The following is a 17200-nucleotide window of genomic DNA, read 5'->3' as shown; positions in this document are numbered from 1 at the left end:
TATTGATATGAATCTGGCTACTTGTCTTTCTACACTAAACTTTTCCTGATATAAATCGTTTATCTTGACAATGTTGAGATTCGAGGATAAATACTTTTTTGACGAATGTGAACGTGAATAGTGTGATTCAAAAGATGGAAATGCCTTTATGTACTCCTTTATAAATTCAATCTCAGACTCAGTTGACCTGTTTTGAGCTGGTTGGCCTGGAGTGGTAGCAGGAGTCTGGGCAAAACCATAGCCTGTCATTTTCGAAAAATAAAACCATCGATCTCTTTTTTTGTTAATCCAATAGTGCTGCAGAAACATTTCATCCACACTTGTTCAAGCTCAGTACTGTTCAGTCTAAGGTTGTAAGTGAAGGTGGCATTTATTACTCGCCTAAGATTAACCGTTTCATGCTTTATTTCTCTCTTCGGTGCAGCTTTTTCATTAAACCGGTGAAGGGTTTGAGCAATTTGGCTTTGATCGGGTCCTAGCAGGAACCAATTCCTGTAAAAAAAAGTATTTTAAGGGAAGAAAACACTCATCCCTTTTAGGCAGTTGTTATAGCTCATCTAAAACTAGACTTAGTACCCTAACAATTATACCAGTATTTCTTCTTAGGTAGTCTTAGGCACACTGTAGATCTTGAGGAGAGAAATCCTTGGTGCTTGTAGCTCATTTTTGCCAAATAGCTTATTTATCACCTTTTGGCTAAACACCACAGAATTATTACTCGTTTTTGTAATTTATAATGTTTTAAGTTTCTTTTTCCAATTGTTAAAAATGTTTTAAACTTTTTTGAAAAGGAAAAAATAATCTTGCACAGTAGCCCAAGTCCGCAGATATGAATCTACTCACTTTCCTTACTACTTATCTCCTCTTTAAGTCTTCAATGTAACAAATACTACCCGTCTATTTCAGTTTTAACTCAACAGATTTCAGCATCATTTCAAAAAAAGTTTGTCATCACCCTCTCTCTACGGAAGTGTTCTTTGGGGTTGTGTTCTGAGGCACAAATTCTTGCACTCAGTATACAAGTTATCAACAGGGACGGTGTCTTCAATAATTCTGACTGAGAAAAGTTTTTTTTTGCATTGGCAAAGCAAGGCATTTAAAGCTGATATACTACTTTTGTAGAAGTCACGCTCTAGTTAAAACTTGATCTGTGATTGAATTGTGATCATTGTAAATAAATGAGATTTCTTTGATATGGTTCTTTAAGGTTTTGTTAGTATTCAAGTTGGGCTAAGCATTGAAGCAAGTTTGTGTTTTGTCTAAAAAAAAAGAGAACTGGATAACCTCTGCAGAACTATTCATTCCCTTGAGGGTGAACTGGAATCTCAGATATACTCTAAAAGAAACAAATTTCTGGGCTGTTCCCAGAAGAATCAGAAAAAACGGTTAAGCTAGAGAATAACAGTTCTTGCAGCATTTGAGTTATTTATTACTGACGTCAGGCAAAATGTACATTTTATTTTTAAACTGCACCTGAGGGTAAGGGGCTTTTCAAATACGGTCTCGCGCGCTAATCTCGTATCTCAAAACCATATTTTTTTTTCAGGAAATGAAAAAACCCCATTACTTTTTGAATTTTGAAGCTGTAAGCACGGCGCTTGGTATATATTATATTGGTATATTATTAGCAACCCAACCAAAGTCAATATTTTAGGAGAGCATTAGTTAAGGCAGCTTAAGCAAGAAAAAGACTAGCTGTGAAATAGTTCTAACTGTAAAATGCGAGAAAAAAGAAGGACAGTTAATTAATCAATATCCCGGTTGATTTGACAGCTAAAATTTTGCGCTTGAGCAAAACCTTGATTCACGCAGATCCAGTTTTTTCTCACGCAAAATAGATGCAGCAAAAATGCATAATTGTTCACACCAATCTGATATAGTACATTGGTCAAAACAACATCTATCACCTCTAAGTGCTTAAACAGATGAGTTAAAATATTTCAATGCAAGCTTCATCTTTTCACAGCAGGTGGGCTTTTCAGTAGATACTATTTAGCCCTTTTCCTTTTGCTTCACTCTGTGGGCTACAGAGCTACTGGCTTGGTTGTCTCTTATTTATTAGATATATTCAGATATCTTTCAGCAGATCTTTCGAATCTAGGAGTTCAAATATAAGATGATAGATGTTGATTTCTATGCTCTGTGTGCAGGTATAGTTGGCTAGGCTCTAGGCTGATAGTGGGATTTTGTGGTGTTTGAAGTATTTTAACAGTTTACAAAGCAAGGTATATTGTACAGACGTCAGCATATTACATTCAAATAGGCAATGGTCAATTGTTTCATTATTCATATTACAATGCCTGCAAAGAGGGGACAGGGGAATTGAACCACTTGAATTAGAAAGCTTATATGAGAATGCAAGGAAATTTAGTCCATTTGTTCCAGAACGAATTCCATGATAAATTTTAGAAAGATACTTATTGGGAAAGGAGGAAAGGATTAATCTTATTAAAATTAATATCTGATAGCCTCCATTGGTAAATATCTCTAATTGGGATTGGTCTCCCCCTTGGCTGGTCAATATTTATAGCATTTTTTGCTATTTCATCAACCTGATGATTACTACTTATGCCAGAGTGGCTAGGAATGTACTGAAAGTAAGTTTTTATGCCACTTGAAGCAAGATTATCAATAATACTGTGACAATGATAAGTGTCAATGTCCAACTTATATTGAGGAGCTGAGGCCAGCAACTCAAGGCTTGATAAAGAGTCAGAATAGATGATAATATTATTCGAATTTGCAATCAAAGGTTGGTTTTGGTTAAGGTGTTCTAATGCCATGATTATGGCATTCAACTCAGCAGACATTATAGATAAATTATTAAATAATCTCTCGCCCATTGCAATTTTCAGGTGAGGAAGGAAAACACCACTTGCATCCTTCTCATTCATTTTTGACCCATCAACAAATATTTGGAAGTGATTTTTATAGGCAATTGTATTAAGTTCTGCAAATTTTTTCTGGACAAAAGCAATGGGGGTTTAATCTTTATTCCATTTTGAAAATTCAGTATTTATTATGGGAAATGACCAATTCCATGGAGGGGATTGGGGGAAAGTAGGTGCAATAGACTTTGCTGTTACAGGTAACTTCTTTTGAATATTGGCATACTCATCTGCAATACCTCTATACATTGCTGGATTTCTTAACCAATTCTGTAGTGTTTGTGAGCTATTTGATTCAATTTTTGTAAGATATTTTGTCAAGAGAAAGATATGTCTCTCCCTTATTGTTGTTAATCAACTCTCCATAAGTAGAAACTTGGTACTTGTGGCTTTCCTAAGACCAAATATGAGACGTATTATATCATTTTGTGTTGTTTCAATTTTTTGCATCTGGGTCTTTGCACATGCACCATAGACAATGAGCCCATAGTCAATATGGGGTCTTATATGTAATTTATAAAACTGGAGTAAGGTTTCCTCCTTACAACCCCAGGGTGTGGAAAGAAGTCTTTTTAGTATATTTGCTTTTCTATAGCATTTTTTTATTGTGTTTGAAATGTGGAGATGGAAATTAAGTTTTTGGTCAAGCATGAGACCTAGGTAATTAATATTATTATCTTCTGGAATAGTTGTTTTATTTAGAGTTAGTTTTGCAATAACATGGTTTCACTTCCGGTGAAATTGGATTATTTTTGACTTGGTGGGTGTAATGGGTAAATCTGAATGTTGAGAGAATTTTTCAAACTGGAAAAGTGACTTTTGCAGATTTGACTGTGCTATATGAAAGGTTTTGCCAGATGACCATAGCACCAGAACATCAGCATATTGTAGATTCGTGTGGGGTAGGTTCATGTCCCAGAGATATAGGGCAAATAGGAGGGAACTGAAGACTGCTCCCTGAGGTAGGCCTTTGGATATTGTCTGTTGGGGTGAAGAGGCTGAACCAACACAAACAATGAAACTTCGTACTTCTATGAAGGATTTAATAAAGGATACTAGCTTAGGAGGTACTCCAAGGTTTGCAAGTTTATTAAAAGGATTTGGTGGTTCACATTGTCATAAGCTCCTTCAAAATCTAGGAAAGCTGCCACTAGGATATTATTTTTTGAGAAAAATTTATTTATTGCATTTGTTAGCAAAATGAAAGCATCTGTTGAGGAGTGGTATTTCCTGAATCCAGTTTGAATGTGTGGAATCATGTTATTTTTCTCAGCAAACCAGAGGAGTCTGTGATAAATCATTTTCTCCATTATTTTCCCCATCATAGGTGTAATCATTATGGGCCTATAAGACTCAGGGTTATCTTTTGGTTTATTTTTCTTTAGGATTGGTAGGAAGGACGAACATTTCCATATATTGGGGAACCTAGAAGATGCCCAAGCGTGATTATAACAATTTAGCAGTTCTTGTTTGTATGAAAGTGTGAGATTCTTTATCCATGTAGGGTGTATATTGTCATAGCTACTGCTAGTTTTGGACCTAATATGATGTATTGCATTATTCAATTCATGGATTGAAAATGGATTAGTTATGTACTCAGATCCTGGGCATGGATGGTAACTAAGGTTCATAGGAATTGTGGACAGTTTGCTTTGATTATTTGATGTTAGCTTATTAACAAAAAGAGTTGCAAATAGGTTAGCCTTTTCATTATCATTGTCATAATGGGTATTATGACTTTATGTATAATTGGCTCATTTGTTTCTCTGGAGAGATTATTTGCAAAATTATTCCAGTATTTATATTTAGCATCTATTATAGTCCTTTTTAGATAAGATTCTGCTTGTAATTTTTTTAAATATGTAGTAGGTGTTTTTTTTTTTATGAATTCTGTCCTAGCTGCCTTTTTTATCCTCCATTTATTTAGGCACTTATTTGTCCACCATGCTTTAGGATTTTGTTTAGGGAATGTTTTCTTAGGTGTTGTCCTGGGGATAGTATGGTTAGCTGTATTTATTAGTAAAGATGTCAAGGCTTCAGCATGTGTGTCAACTGTTGTGTTAGAAATGCATGAACTTTGGGTGAAACTTGTAATTTCATCATTTAGCTTATTTTTGAAAATAGACCAATTTGCTTTAGTGTTGATATATTTGGATGTATGAGATAAAGTTTCAGCAGGTTCATTTAGTGAGCAAACTATAGCAAAGTGGTCTGTACATAGACCATCAATTTTATTTATGTAAATTTTGTTCAAAAAATTTAAAGACACAATTTGTAGGTCAATTGTGGAGAAATTGCCACTTTTGGGGTTGAAATAAGTATTCAGGTTTGGAGGGGTAGCAACAGCTAATTCATTATTATTTGAAGTCATATGCTCAATAAATTTACCAGCTTTATTTGCTGGTTTATTCCCCCACAAAAGGCTGTGGGCATTGAAATCACCACAAATAATGATATTTTTTAACATATTAGAATTATTTATATAATAATCCTTTGCATCTGTAGTTTGGCCATTAGGGTTATAAAAGCTTATTATGTAGGTTTTTAAATTATTCAGCCAAACACTTATACCAATTACATCAACATCATTTTCAAAATCTGGAAAATTGATGCCACAAAATTTTATATTATTATTAACTAATAAAGCTACACCACCTCCTTTTCTCTCTGAAGATCTATCCTTTCTCAGGATAGTATATCCCAGAGACTTAATTTGTTGATTTTGGGTTAAATGAGTTTCCTGGAGGCAAGCAATATTAATAGAATTATTATTCAGAAATGATATTAGTTCATTTAGCTTATTTTCTGTGAGTGATCTTACATTCCATTGGAGTATTGATAAATGTTGTGTTTTTGATTTATTATTCATATTACTTTGTATAAATTTTCAGCTTTGTAAAAAGTAAATAAAGATCTTTTTTTTATTGAATGAGAATATAATATCTTATGTATATTTTTGCAAATTATTCAATAATTTTTTTTTTCTGTAGTTGATGTATGTTCATTGCCTTAACTGAATTACATTTTAGAATGAATAAGCATATATTTGGGGATTTCATTTTTGGTAGTGCATCCTGTTTGTTGGTTAAGGGATTGATTCCTGGTAGTGATTCTGGTTTGTTTCTTCTTGGGAGGGAGGGCCAGGCTGGCCTCATCTCACCGGACAAGGAGGCTTGTTGGCTTGGTGATTCCTTCTGATAGGTTTTTGAGCTTGGGGGCTTAGAAGATGGTGTTTTATATGGGGTGCTTGATGCATCTGGGGCATTTGAGTTGGGGGTTTTGGTTGGTTTCATTACAGGCTTTATTTGGTATTGTTGGGCAGCATTTGCTTCCATTGCTGCAAAGGGGTATGGGATGGCCTTCTCTGTTGATATTTGGAGTGTTAGAGCTCTTTTCTTGTATGCAGGGCATAATGATTTATTTGTAGATTCATGTGGGCCTTTGCAATTGATGCATGTAGGCTGAGTGTTGTTGCAAGTTGTCAGCTCTTTAGGATGGAAAGATTTACAATTACTACACTCTTGGAGAATTTCATTGCATTTGTTTGTTGTGTGTCCCAGTTTGAAACACTTCTGACACTGAGTAGGCTTAGGTTTGTATTCCTTGTGTGGTTTGATTTGCCCAAATAGGAATAATTTTTCTGGGATATCAATTTTATCCTTCAGTGTGAATAAGAAGGATCTACTAGTTTTTAGTCCATTAGAGTTAGGTTTTCCAAGTTGGGTAACATCCTCAACTGGGATTGTGTTTCCAGACCTATCTGAGAGGCCTTCTTTTAACTCCTGAGTAGATATCTCTGGGGGAACATTATAAACTACTATTTTTGTTGGTGATTGTTTTGGGTTCCAATTAGATGCAATAATTGGGGTATTCAGAAGGGATTTAAGGTTAATTATTGTATCTGCTGATTTCTGATCTTCTACAGCTATTAGCAGAGATCCATCACGGTTAATGTTAAGAGAGAACATTGATTTTAGCAATTTAAAAATTGCAACTCTTATTGCAGTGATCATTTTTATTTCCAAACGGGTAGTGGGAGTAATTTTAATGTAAATTCCTAAGTTTTTGGAGGGAGGATCTTGGGCAGGGAGAGGGGAAATGCTTTTAATTGGGGAGATTTTTTTCCTTTTTTTAGAACTTCTAGAGAGGACCTCTTGAAACCCATTATCATCATTTATGGTTACATTAGCCCCTACACTTATCATTGTCCTATTCTCCGAATTGGAGCTTTCATTAGAACTTTGAGATAGGGTGCTTGACCAGACAGGATGGGTATCTTTCACTATGACACTTTCACAGGAATTTGATTTGGGATCTGGGGGGACTTTTTTTTGGAGGACTTCTAATCATTGCCTATTGGAAAAAGCTTTAAACACAAAAATAAAACTAAAACAAGAAGGGAAAATAGATGATATCACACCGTCTGCACTATACTATGGGGAGGATAAACACCACAGTATAGCCCTGAGGATGACTTGAGCAGAATTGGTTTAGTACAACTGCTGATTAGAAGAGATAATAATCACAAGAAAATATATTTCGATTTTCTTATAAAGGTTGCTGTTGCGGTTGCATTATGATGGCTTGATGCAAGCATCAAGCCATCATAATGCTTCTTATCCTTCTTCCAAAAAACATCACGTGAAATCTATAGGCTAATAGACTCCTGTCGGCTTCTAGGAGGTTTCTTCTAAATGTACAATAAATGCTAAAAAAATCAATACAACCATGAGAAAGACAAAAAGGCCTTTATTTTTCATCAACATAATATATATATATATATATATATATTAGAACAATTGCAGAAATGGACATCAGACAATGAATGGAACTTGGCAGGTTTCACAAAAATGTGCATTTTTATGTGAAATTGCATATCTGTGAGCCTGGGGTAAAACTGTTAGACTATCTTCAAGACTATTTACTCCTAAATTCAGTTGTTTGATTTACCTTAGCTGTAGCGCATTTGTTAAAAGCAAATACTGTCAATTTTCATTGGACCGGGAACAGTATGTTTTTTTTCTCTTTACGTCACGTCCAGTGTTACCAACACCTCAAAACAAAATGTACCACCAATGACATGAAAAATGTACCAAAGACAAAAAAAATGTACCGTATCTGAAATTTTTTTCCGCATGTTACGCTTTGCATAACACACGGATCGTCGGTGACGTAAAGTACTATCTATGAAAATTTTGCATAAGACATTTTCATTCACTTTCTTTCTCCATTCCTTTGTTTTTCTTTCTCTTCTAATACAGTACATTATTCCTGACAGTACTTGAAGAAATTGTTTGGAGTAACACATGTTACAACAGATACATTTTACTACAGGCATCGAAATATAAGTTGTTGTTTTTCTGCCATTTACGAAGATTTATTAACTTTACAAACTTCTTCAAACTCAAAACGAGCAGAAACTAACATGAATAGTTTCCACTCAAAAGCATAGGGAAGGCATAAGGGTTTTGAGTTTTCAAACTAAAAATCCCTATGCCTTCCCAAGGCCAGAACATAATTTGCACTTTACTGAAAAAATATATTTTTTTTACTTTAATAAATCAAATAATATTAACATTTTGATTACTAAATATCTGTATATGTATACTAAACTGACAATGCACATTCATTTGTATTTTTTTCAGTAAAGTGTAAATTATGTTCTGGCCTTGGGAAGGCACAGGAGTTTTGAGCCCTACTCATGTTAATTTCTGCTCGCTTTGAGTTTGACTTGGTTATTTATTGTAATTTCTGTTTGTTTTGGGTTTCATTTATTTATCGATACTGATTTGATTTTATTTTTGCTCATTTTTGGTTTAATGGAGTTCTTTACTTTTCTTTGAAAAACTTATTTTGTGGAAAAGTTTTTTTAAATTAATTTCTGTTTGTTTTATATTGACAGAGACTTTTCAGGGAAAAAGAAAATAATAGTTTAAATCTTTTCGTTTTTTAAAAACTTTATAGTTTGGCCTGCTATTTGTGTGCCGAAGAAAAATTTTCAGCAATTTTTAACAACATACACCCTTTTAAAAATCTGGACACAAATAGTGGTGTTTAATTTAGTTTCATACCTCCTCCAGTTGACCTGAAATAGAAAACTTGATACCATTTGCAAAAAAATCTGTTTACTTTCTTTGATAGCTTGGATACACTTACGCTATTTTGGTTTGGTTGAAGTTTAAGAGCAGGAGTAGCCCCAAAAGTTTGAACATATTACCCTCAGTTGTTCTTGGGATACCACTGAGATGCCTTATTGAGAATTAGCATTCTCACAGTGCATTTTGACTTAATCTTAAGGGAACATTTAGTTTTTAAACATAATGGGCAAATGGGAGGGTGGGAGTGAAAGGGGGATTAGTTGCCCTATAATCACGTTTGACTATTAAAAAGGCAAAATTTAAATCATTTTTATTTAATCTTAGGGCAAAATTTAGTTTTTATAAATAATGGGAAAATGGGAGGGTGGGTGTGGGAAGAGGATTATTTACCCTCCAATCACTTTCCACTATTAAAAAGGGCATTAGCCATTCCAATTTCCAATCAAATGAGCCCTTTTCCAAGTTAAAGTGAAATCGGTGACTGCTTGTCTGTCTCTTGTGTTGACTATGATGAACAGATCAGGGTGAAATAAAATATTTGCAGATGAAAGATTACAAACACAGGGACAAAAATACTGAATTGTACCACATTGTACCATAATTTTGTAAAATGTACCATATATTGTGGGATTGTACTAAATTGTACCAGTGCAGGTGAAATGTACCAAAATGGTACAATTGTACCACGTTTGGCATCACTGGTCACGTCGTTAGCTAAGAAACTATTCTGAGGAAAAGTTACTTGCAAAATAGATGGCTAACAAAACTGTTTATAGGGTAAGTTTGTTTCTAGCTAGTTGGATAAAGAAAGTATTGCTGGGGAAAAGTTGCTAGTCAACTAGTTGGAAAATAAATAGTTTTCTGGGGCAATGTTTCTTTCCAGCTAGTTGGCAAAATTAAGTTTTGCTGGGGAGAAGTTATTAGTCAACTAGTTGGAAAAGGAAAGTTTTGCTGGGGCAACATTTATTGTCAACTAGTTGACAAATTTAAGTGTTGATGGGGATAAGTTATAAGTCAACTAGTTGGAAAAGAAAAGTTTTGGTGGGGAGAAGTTATTAGCCAACTAGTTGGCAAATTTATGTTAATTTTTTTCAAGATTTAGAAAATGTATTTACATATCTTTAAAACCTTATAAATTAGGTTTGAGCAAATTTATGAAGAGGAAAAAATTATAGCTGTACTTCATTTAAGCAGATGAGCTATAATGCAAGGTTTCACTTTTATAACACACATATTTTAAAAGGTCATCAAAGGTCAGGACCCTCTAGAGGGAGAAGGGGTGGAGGTAGGTACTTCAAAATACCTTCCTGGGACATAATTTAGCCAATAGACCCAACCCTGAAAGTTTCATTTTCCTAACATAGCCCCTTTCCAAAATAGTCAAAAGTAGCTAAAGTAGAATTTTACCAAAAAATTAATAACAAATTCTAAAAATGAGACAAAAATATTCCTTCAGTAAAGGAAAAAAGACAGATCAATGAAGGAACATACACTATTTATGTCCATTAAATGCAAGATATAAATGAACTTCCAATATGTATCTGTTTTCTTTAACAGACAGGAGGAATAACCCTCCAAGCTTTGACAAATTCAATCCCTGGCTTCAAAGCCCAATATATAACTCAAATTACATCTCCCATTAAGAGGGAGACAGGGAGAGAGACATAAGTTGTAACTCAATAGTAACAATAGTGATAATTAAATTTGAAAAAACTATATTATTAACGTATTTTATGGTATTCACAATATATTCTAACTATTATTAGTCAACCATTTGGAAAATGAATTGTTTTCTGGGGCAATGTTTCTTTCCAGCTAGATGGCAAAATTAAGTTTTGCTGGGGAGAAGTTATTAGTCAACTAGTTGGCAAATTTAGATTTTTACTATACAGATGGGTTAAATTTTCCAACTAGATGACTAAAATGTTTTTAATTATAAGGAGATTGGATAGTACCATTCTATATAAACTTATAAACTAATTTTTTCTAATAGTCAAAGGGTGGAGTCCCCTACTCAACACTATATTACTGATCAAAAAATAAAATGAGCATAACTTGATGCCTTTTTTAGGTTCCTTCTGAATATACTTGCTTCTTATTACTGAAACATAGGCTATTCTTTAGGGCAAATAGTTTAACATTTTTCAAATTTGATAGCTGTGCTATAGGATAAATGAAATAAAAAATAGCTTAAAACACTATTATTCAACTTTGAATGGTTAGGGTACAGAGCAAAAGTTAACTGATTCATAACATGCATGAATCCATGTCATAATATTGATTATAGTCACTACAGGATCCTTGAGGAAAGAGTAATCATTAAACTATAGGCCTAACAGAGTTCCTAGCCTAGTCAAGCCTCTGCCCATTATGCTGCCACAAATAGTGACTGGGTCAATAGACCTAGCCTAGACATTGCTGCAAACAAAATCATTTTTCAATTTTATCTGTTGCACTCAAAAAACAATAACGCAGAGGTCTGGATACCTAAACAAACCAGTATTCTTCTTCTTCTATTTAACCAGCATTTTTATTCTATTTGAAAATGCTTCTTTTTCTTCTATTTAACAGCAGGCGGGCTTTTCAGTAAAACTATTTAGCCCTTTTCCTTTTGCTTCACTCTGTGGGCTACAGAGCTACTGGCTTGATTGCCTCATATTTATTAGATATATTCAGATATCTTTCAGCAGATCTTTCGACTCTAGGAGTTCAAATATAAGATGATAGATGTCGATTTCTATGCTCTGTGTGCAGGTATAGTTGGCTAGGCTCTTGGCTGATAGTGAGATTTTGTGGTGTTTGAAGTATTTTAACAGTTTACAAAGCAAGGTATGTTGTACAGACGTCAGCATATTACATTCAAATAGGCAATGGTCTTGTTTCATTATTCATATTACAATGCCTGCAAACAGGGGACTGGGGAATTGAACCACCTGAATTAGAAAGCTTATATGAGAATGCAAGGAAATTTAGTCCATTTGTTCCAGAACGAATTCTATGATAAATTTTAGAAAGATGCTTATTGGGAAAGGGGGAAAGGATAGGATTAATCTTATTAAAATTAATATCTGATAGCCTCCATCGGTAAATATCTCTAATTGGGGTTGGTCTCCCACTTGGCTGGTCAATATTTATAGCAATTTTTGCTATTTCATCAACCTGATGATTACCACTTATGCCAGAGTGGCTAGGAATGTACTGAATATAAGTTTTTATGCCACTTGAAGCAAGATTATCAATAATACTGAGACAATGATAAGTGTCAATGTCCAACTTATATTGAGGAGCTGAGGCCAGCAACTCAAGGCTTGATAAAGATTCGGAATAGATGATAATATTATTCGAATTTTCAATCAAAGGTTGGTTTTGCTTAAGGTGTTCTAATGCCATGATTATGGCATTTAACTCAACAGACATTATAGATAAATTATTAAATAATCTCTCGCCCATTGCAATTTTCAGGTGAGGAAGAAAAACACCACTTGCAACCTTCTCATTCATTTTTGACCCATCAACAAATATTTGAAAGTGATTTTTATATGTAATTATATTAAGTTCAGCAAATTTTTTCTGGACAAAAGCAATGGGGGTTAAATCTTTATTCCACTTTGAAAATTCAGTATTTATTATGTGAAAAGAACAATTCCATGGAGGGGATTGGGGGAAAGTAGGTGCAATAGACTTTGTTTGTAAAGGGAACTTCTTTTGAATATTGTCATACTCATCTGCAATACCTCTATACATGGCTGGATTTCTTAACCAATTATGTAATGTGTGTGAGCTATTTGATTCAATTTTTGTAAGATATTTTATCAAGAGAAAGCTACGTCTCTCCTTTATTGTGTTTAATCCACTCTCCATAAGCAGAAACTTGGTGCTTGTGGGTTTCCTAAGACCAAATATGAGACGTATTATATCATTTTGTGTTGTTTCAATTTTTTGCATCGGGGTCTTTGCACATGCACCATAGACGATGAGCCCATAGTCAATATGTGATTTATAAAACTGGAGTAAGGTTTTCTCTTTACAACCCCAGGGTGTGGAAAGAAGTCTTTTTAGTATATTTGCTTTTCTATAGCATTTTTTTATTGTGTTTGAAATGTGGAGGTGGAAATTAAGTTTTTGGTCAAGCATGAGACCTAGGTAATTAATATTATTATCTTCTGGAATATTTGTTTTATTTAGAGTTAGTTTTGCATTAACATGGTTTCTCTTCCGGTGAAATTGGATTATTTTTGACTTGGTGGGTGCAATGGGTAAATCTGAATGTTGAGAGAATTTTTCAAACTGGAAAAGTGACTTTTGCAGATTTGACTGTGCTATCTGAAAGGTGTTGCCAGATGACCATAGCACCAGATCATCAGCATATTGTAGATTTGTGTGGGATAGGTTCATGTCCCAGAGATATAGAGCAAATAGGAGTCAACTGAGGACTGCTCCCTGAGGTAGGCCTTTGGATATTGTCTTTTGGGGTGAAGAGGCTGAACCAACACAAACAATGAAACTTCGCACTTCTATGAAGGATTTAATAAAAGATACTAGCTTAGGGGGTACTCCAAGGTTTGCAAGTTTATTTAAAAGGATTTGGTGGTTCACATTGTCATATGCCCCTTCAAAATCTAGGAAAGCTGCCACTAGGATTTTATTTTTTGAGAAAGATTCATTTATTGCATTTGTTAGCAAAATGAAAGTATCTGTTCAAGAGTGGTATTTCCTGAATCCAGTTTGAGTGTGTGGGATCATATTATTTTTTTTAACAAACCAGAGGAGTCTGTGATAAATCATTTTCTCCATTATTTTCCCCATCACAGGTGTAATCATTATGGGCCTATAAGACTCAGGGTTATCTTTTGGTTTATTTTTCTTTAGGATTGGTAGGAGGGACGAACATTTCTATATATTGGGGAACCTAGAAGATGCCCAAGCGTGATTATAACAATTTAGCAGTTCTTGTTTGTATGAAGGTGTGAGATTCTTTATCCATGTAGGGTATATATTGTCATAGCTGCTGCTAGTTTTGGTCCTAATCTGATGTATTGCATTATTCAATTCCTGGATTGAAAATGGATTGGTTATGTACTCGGATCCTGGGCGTGGTTGGTAACTTGGGTTCATGGGAATTGTGGACAGTTTGCTTTGATTATTTGATGTTAGCTTATTAACAAAAAGAGTTGCAAATAGGTTAGCTTTTCCATTATCATTGTCATAATGGGTATTATTATGTAAAAGCTCATACAGGAGTGGGTTGGGGGAAGTCTTTTTCCCACAAATGTGGCTTATGACTTTATGTATAATTGGCTCATGCGTTACTCTGGAGAGATTATTTGCAAAATTATTCCAGTATTTATATTTAGCATATATTATAGTCCTTTTTAGATTCGATTTTGCTTGTAATTTTTTTAAATATGTAGTAGGTGATGTTTTTTTTTATGAATTCTGTCCTAGCTGCCTTTTTTATCCTCCATTTATTTAGGCACTCATTTGTGCACCATGCTTTAGGAATTTGTTTAGGGAATGTTTTCTTAGGTGTTGTCTTGGAGATAGCATGATTAGCTGTATTTATTAGTAAAGATGTCAAGGCTTCAGCATGTGTGTCAACTGTTGTGTTAGAAATGCATGAACTTTGGGTGAAACTTGTAATTTCATCATTTAGCTTATTTTGGAACATAGACCAATCTGCTTTAGTGTTGGTATATTTGGAGGTATGAGATAAAGTTTCAGCAGGTTAATTTAGAGAGCAAACTATAGCAAAGTGGTCAGTACATAGACTATCAATTTTATTTATGTAAATTTTGTTCAAAAAATTTAATGACACAATTTGTAGGTCAAATGTGAAGAATCTGCCACTTTTGGGGTTGAAATATGTATTCAGGTTTGGAGGGGTAGCAACAGCTAATTCATTATTATTTGAAGTCATATGCTCATTGAATTTACCAGCTTTATTTGCTGGTTTATTCCCCCACAAAAGGTTGTGGGCATTGAAATCTCCACAAATAATGACATTTTTTAACATATTAGAATTGTTTATATAATTAAAGAAATCTTTGGCATCTGTAGTTTGGCCATTAGGGTTATAAAAGCTTATTATGTAGGTTTTTAAATTATTCAGCCAAACACTGATACCAATGACAGCAACATTATTTTCAAAATCTGTAAAATTGATGCCACAAAATTTTGTATTATTATTGACTAATAAAGCTACCCCACCTCTTTTTCTCTCTGAAGATCTATCCTTTCTTGGGATAGTATATCCCGGAGACTTAATTTGTTGACTTTGGGTTAAATGAGTTTCCTGGAGGCAAGCAATATTAATGGAATTAATATTCATAAATGATATTAGTTCATTTAGTTTATTTTCTGTGAGTGATCTTACATTCCATTTGAGTATTGATATATGTTGTGTTGTTGATTTATTCTTCATATGACTGTGTATCAATGTTCAGCTTTGTTAAAAGTAAAGCAAGATCTTTTTTTGCTTGAATGAACATATCATCTGGGATGTAGATTTTTGCCAATTCTGCAATAATTTTTGTTTTCTGTAGTTGATGTATGTTCATGGCCTGAACTGCATTGCAGTTTAGAATGAATAAGCATATATTTGGGGATTGCATTTTTGGTTGTGCATCCTGTTTGTTGGTTAAGGGATTGATTCCTGGTAGTGTTTCTGGTTTGTTTCTTCTTGGGAGGGGGGCCAGGCTGACCTCGTCTCACCGGACAAGGAGGCTTGTTGGCTTGGTGATTCCTTCTGATAGGGATTTGAGCTAGGGGGCTTAGAAGATGGTGTTTTATATGGGGTGCTTGATGCATTGGGGGCATTTGACTTGGGGGTTTTGGTTGGTCTCATTACAGGCTTTATTTGGTATTGTTGGGCAGCATTTGCTTCCATTGCTGCAAAGGGGTATGGGATGGCCTTCTCTGTTGATATTTGGAGTGTTAGAGCTCTTTTCTTGTATGCAGGGCATAATGATTTATTTGTAGATTCATGTGGGCCTTTGCAATTGATGCATGTAGGCTAAGTGTTGCTGCAAGTTGTCAGCTCCTTAGGATGGAAAGATTTACAATTACTACACTCTTGGAGAATTTCATTGCATTTGTTTGTCGTGTGTCCCAATTTGAAACACTTCTGACACTGGATAGGTTTGTATTCCTTGTGTGGTTTGATTTGCCCAAATAGGAATAATTTTTCTGGGATATCAATTTTATCCTTCAGTGTGAATAAGAAGAATCTACTAGTTTTTAGGCCATTAGAGTTAGGTTTTCCAAGTTGGGTAACATCCTCAACTGGGATTGTGTTTCCAGCCCTATCTGACAGGCCTTCTTTTAACTTCTGAGTAGATATCTCTGGGGGAACATTATAAACTACTATTTTTGTTGGTGATTGTTTTGGGTTCCAATTAGATGCAATAATAGGGGTATTCAGAAGGGATTTTAGGTTAATTATTGTATCTGCTGATTTCTGATCTTCTACAGCTATTAGCAGAGATCCATCACGGTTAATGTTAAGAGAGAACATTGGTTTTAGCAATTAAAAATTGCAACTCTTATTGCAGTGATCATTTTTATTTCAAAGGGGGTGGTGGGAGTAATTTTAAGGTAAATTCCTAAGTTTTTGGAGGGAGGATCTTGGGCAGGGAGAGGGAAAATGCTTTTAATTGAGGAGATTTTTTTCCTTTTTTTAGAGCTTCTAGAGAGGACCTCTGGAAACCCATTATCATCATTTATGGTTACATTAGCCCCTACACTTATCATTGTCCTATTCTCCGAATTGGAGCTATCATTAGAACTTTGAGATAGTGTGCTTGACCAGCCAGGATGGGTATCTTTCACTATGACACTTTCACTGGAATTTGATTTGGGATCTGGGGGGAATTTTTTTTGGAGGACTTCTAAACATTGCCTATTTGAAAAAGCTTTAAACACAATACTAAAACTAAAACAAGAAGGGAAAATAGAATGATATCAAACCGTCTGCACAATACTATGGGGAGGATAAACACCACAGTATAGCCCTGAGGATGAGTTGAGCAGGATTGATTTGGTACAACTGCTGATTAGAAGCGATAATAATTCACAAGAAAATATATTTTTATTTTCTTATAAGGTTGCTGTTGTGTTGTGACTGTTTCCCTGGCCCCAACAGTTTCTACTCCACAGCCAGCGTTTCTTCCCAAATTGCCTAAAGCCGCGTCTTCTTTCAGCGTTTTTCAGAAAACT

This window comes from Artemia sp. Qi Xiang Cuo, chromosome 20 (assembly GCF_049724085.1).
Source record: "Artemia sp. Qi Xiang Cuo chromosome 20, ASM4972408v1, whole genome shotgun sequence".
NCBI lineage: Eukaryota > Metazoa > Arthropoda > Branchiopoda > Anostraca > Artemiidae > Artemia > Artemia sp. Qi Xiang Cuo.
Note: the sequence above shows the minus strand (reverse complement) of the source record.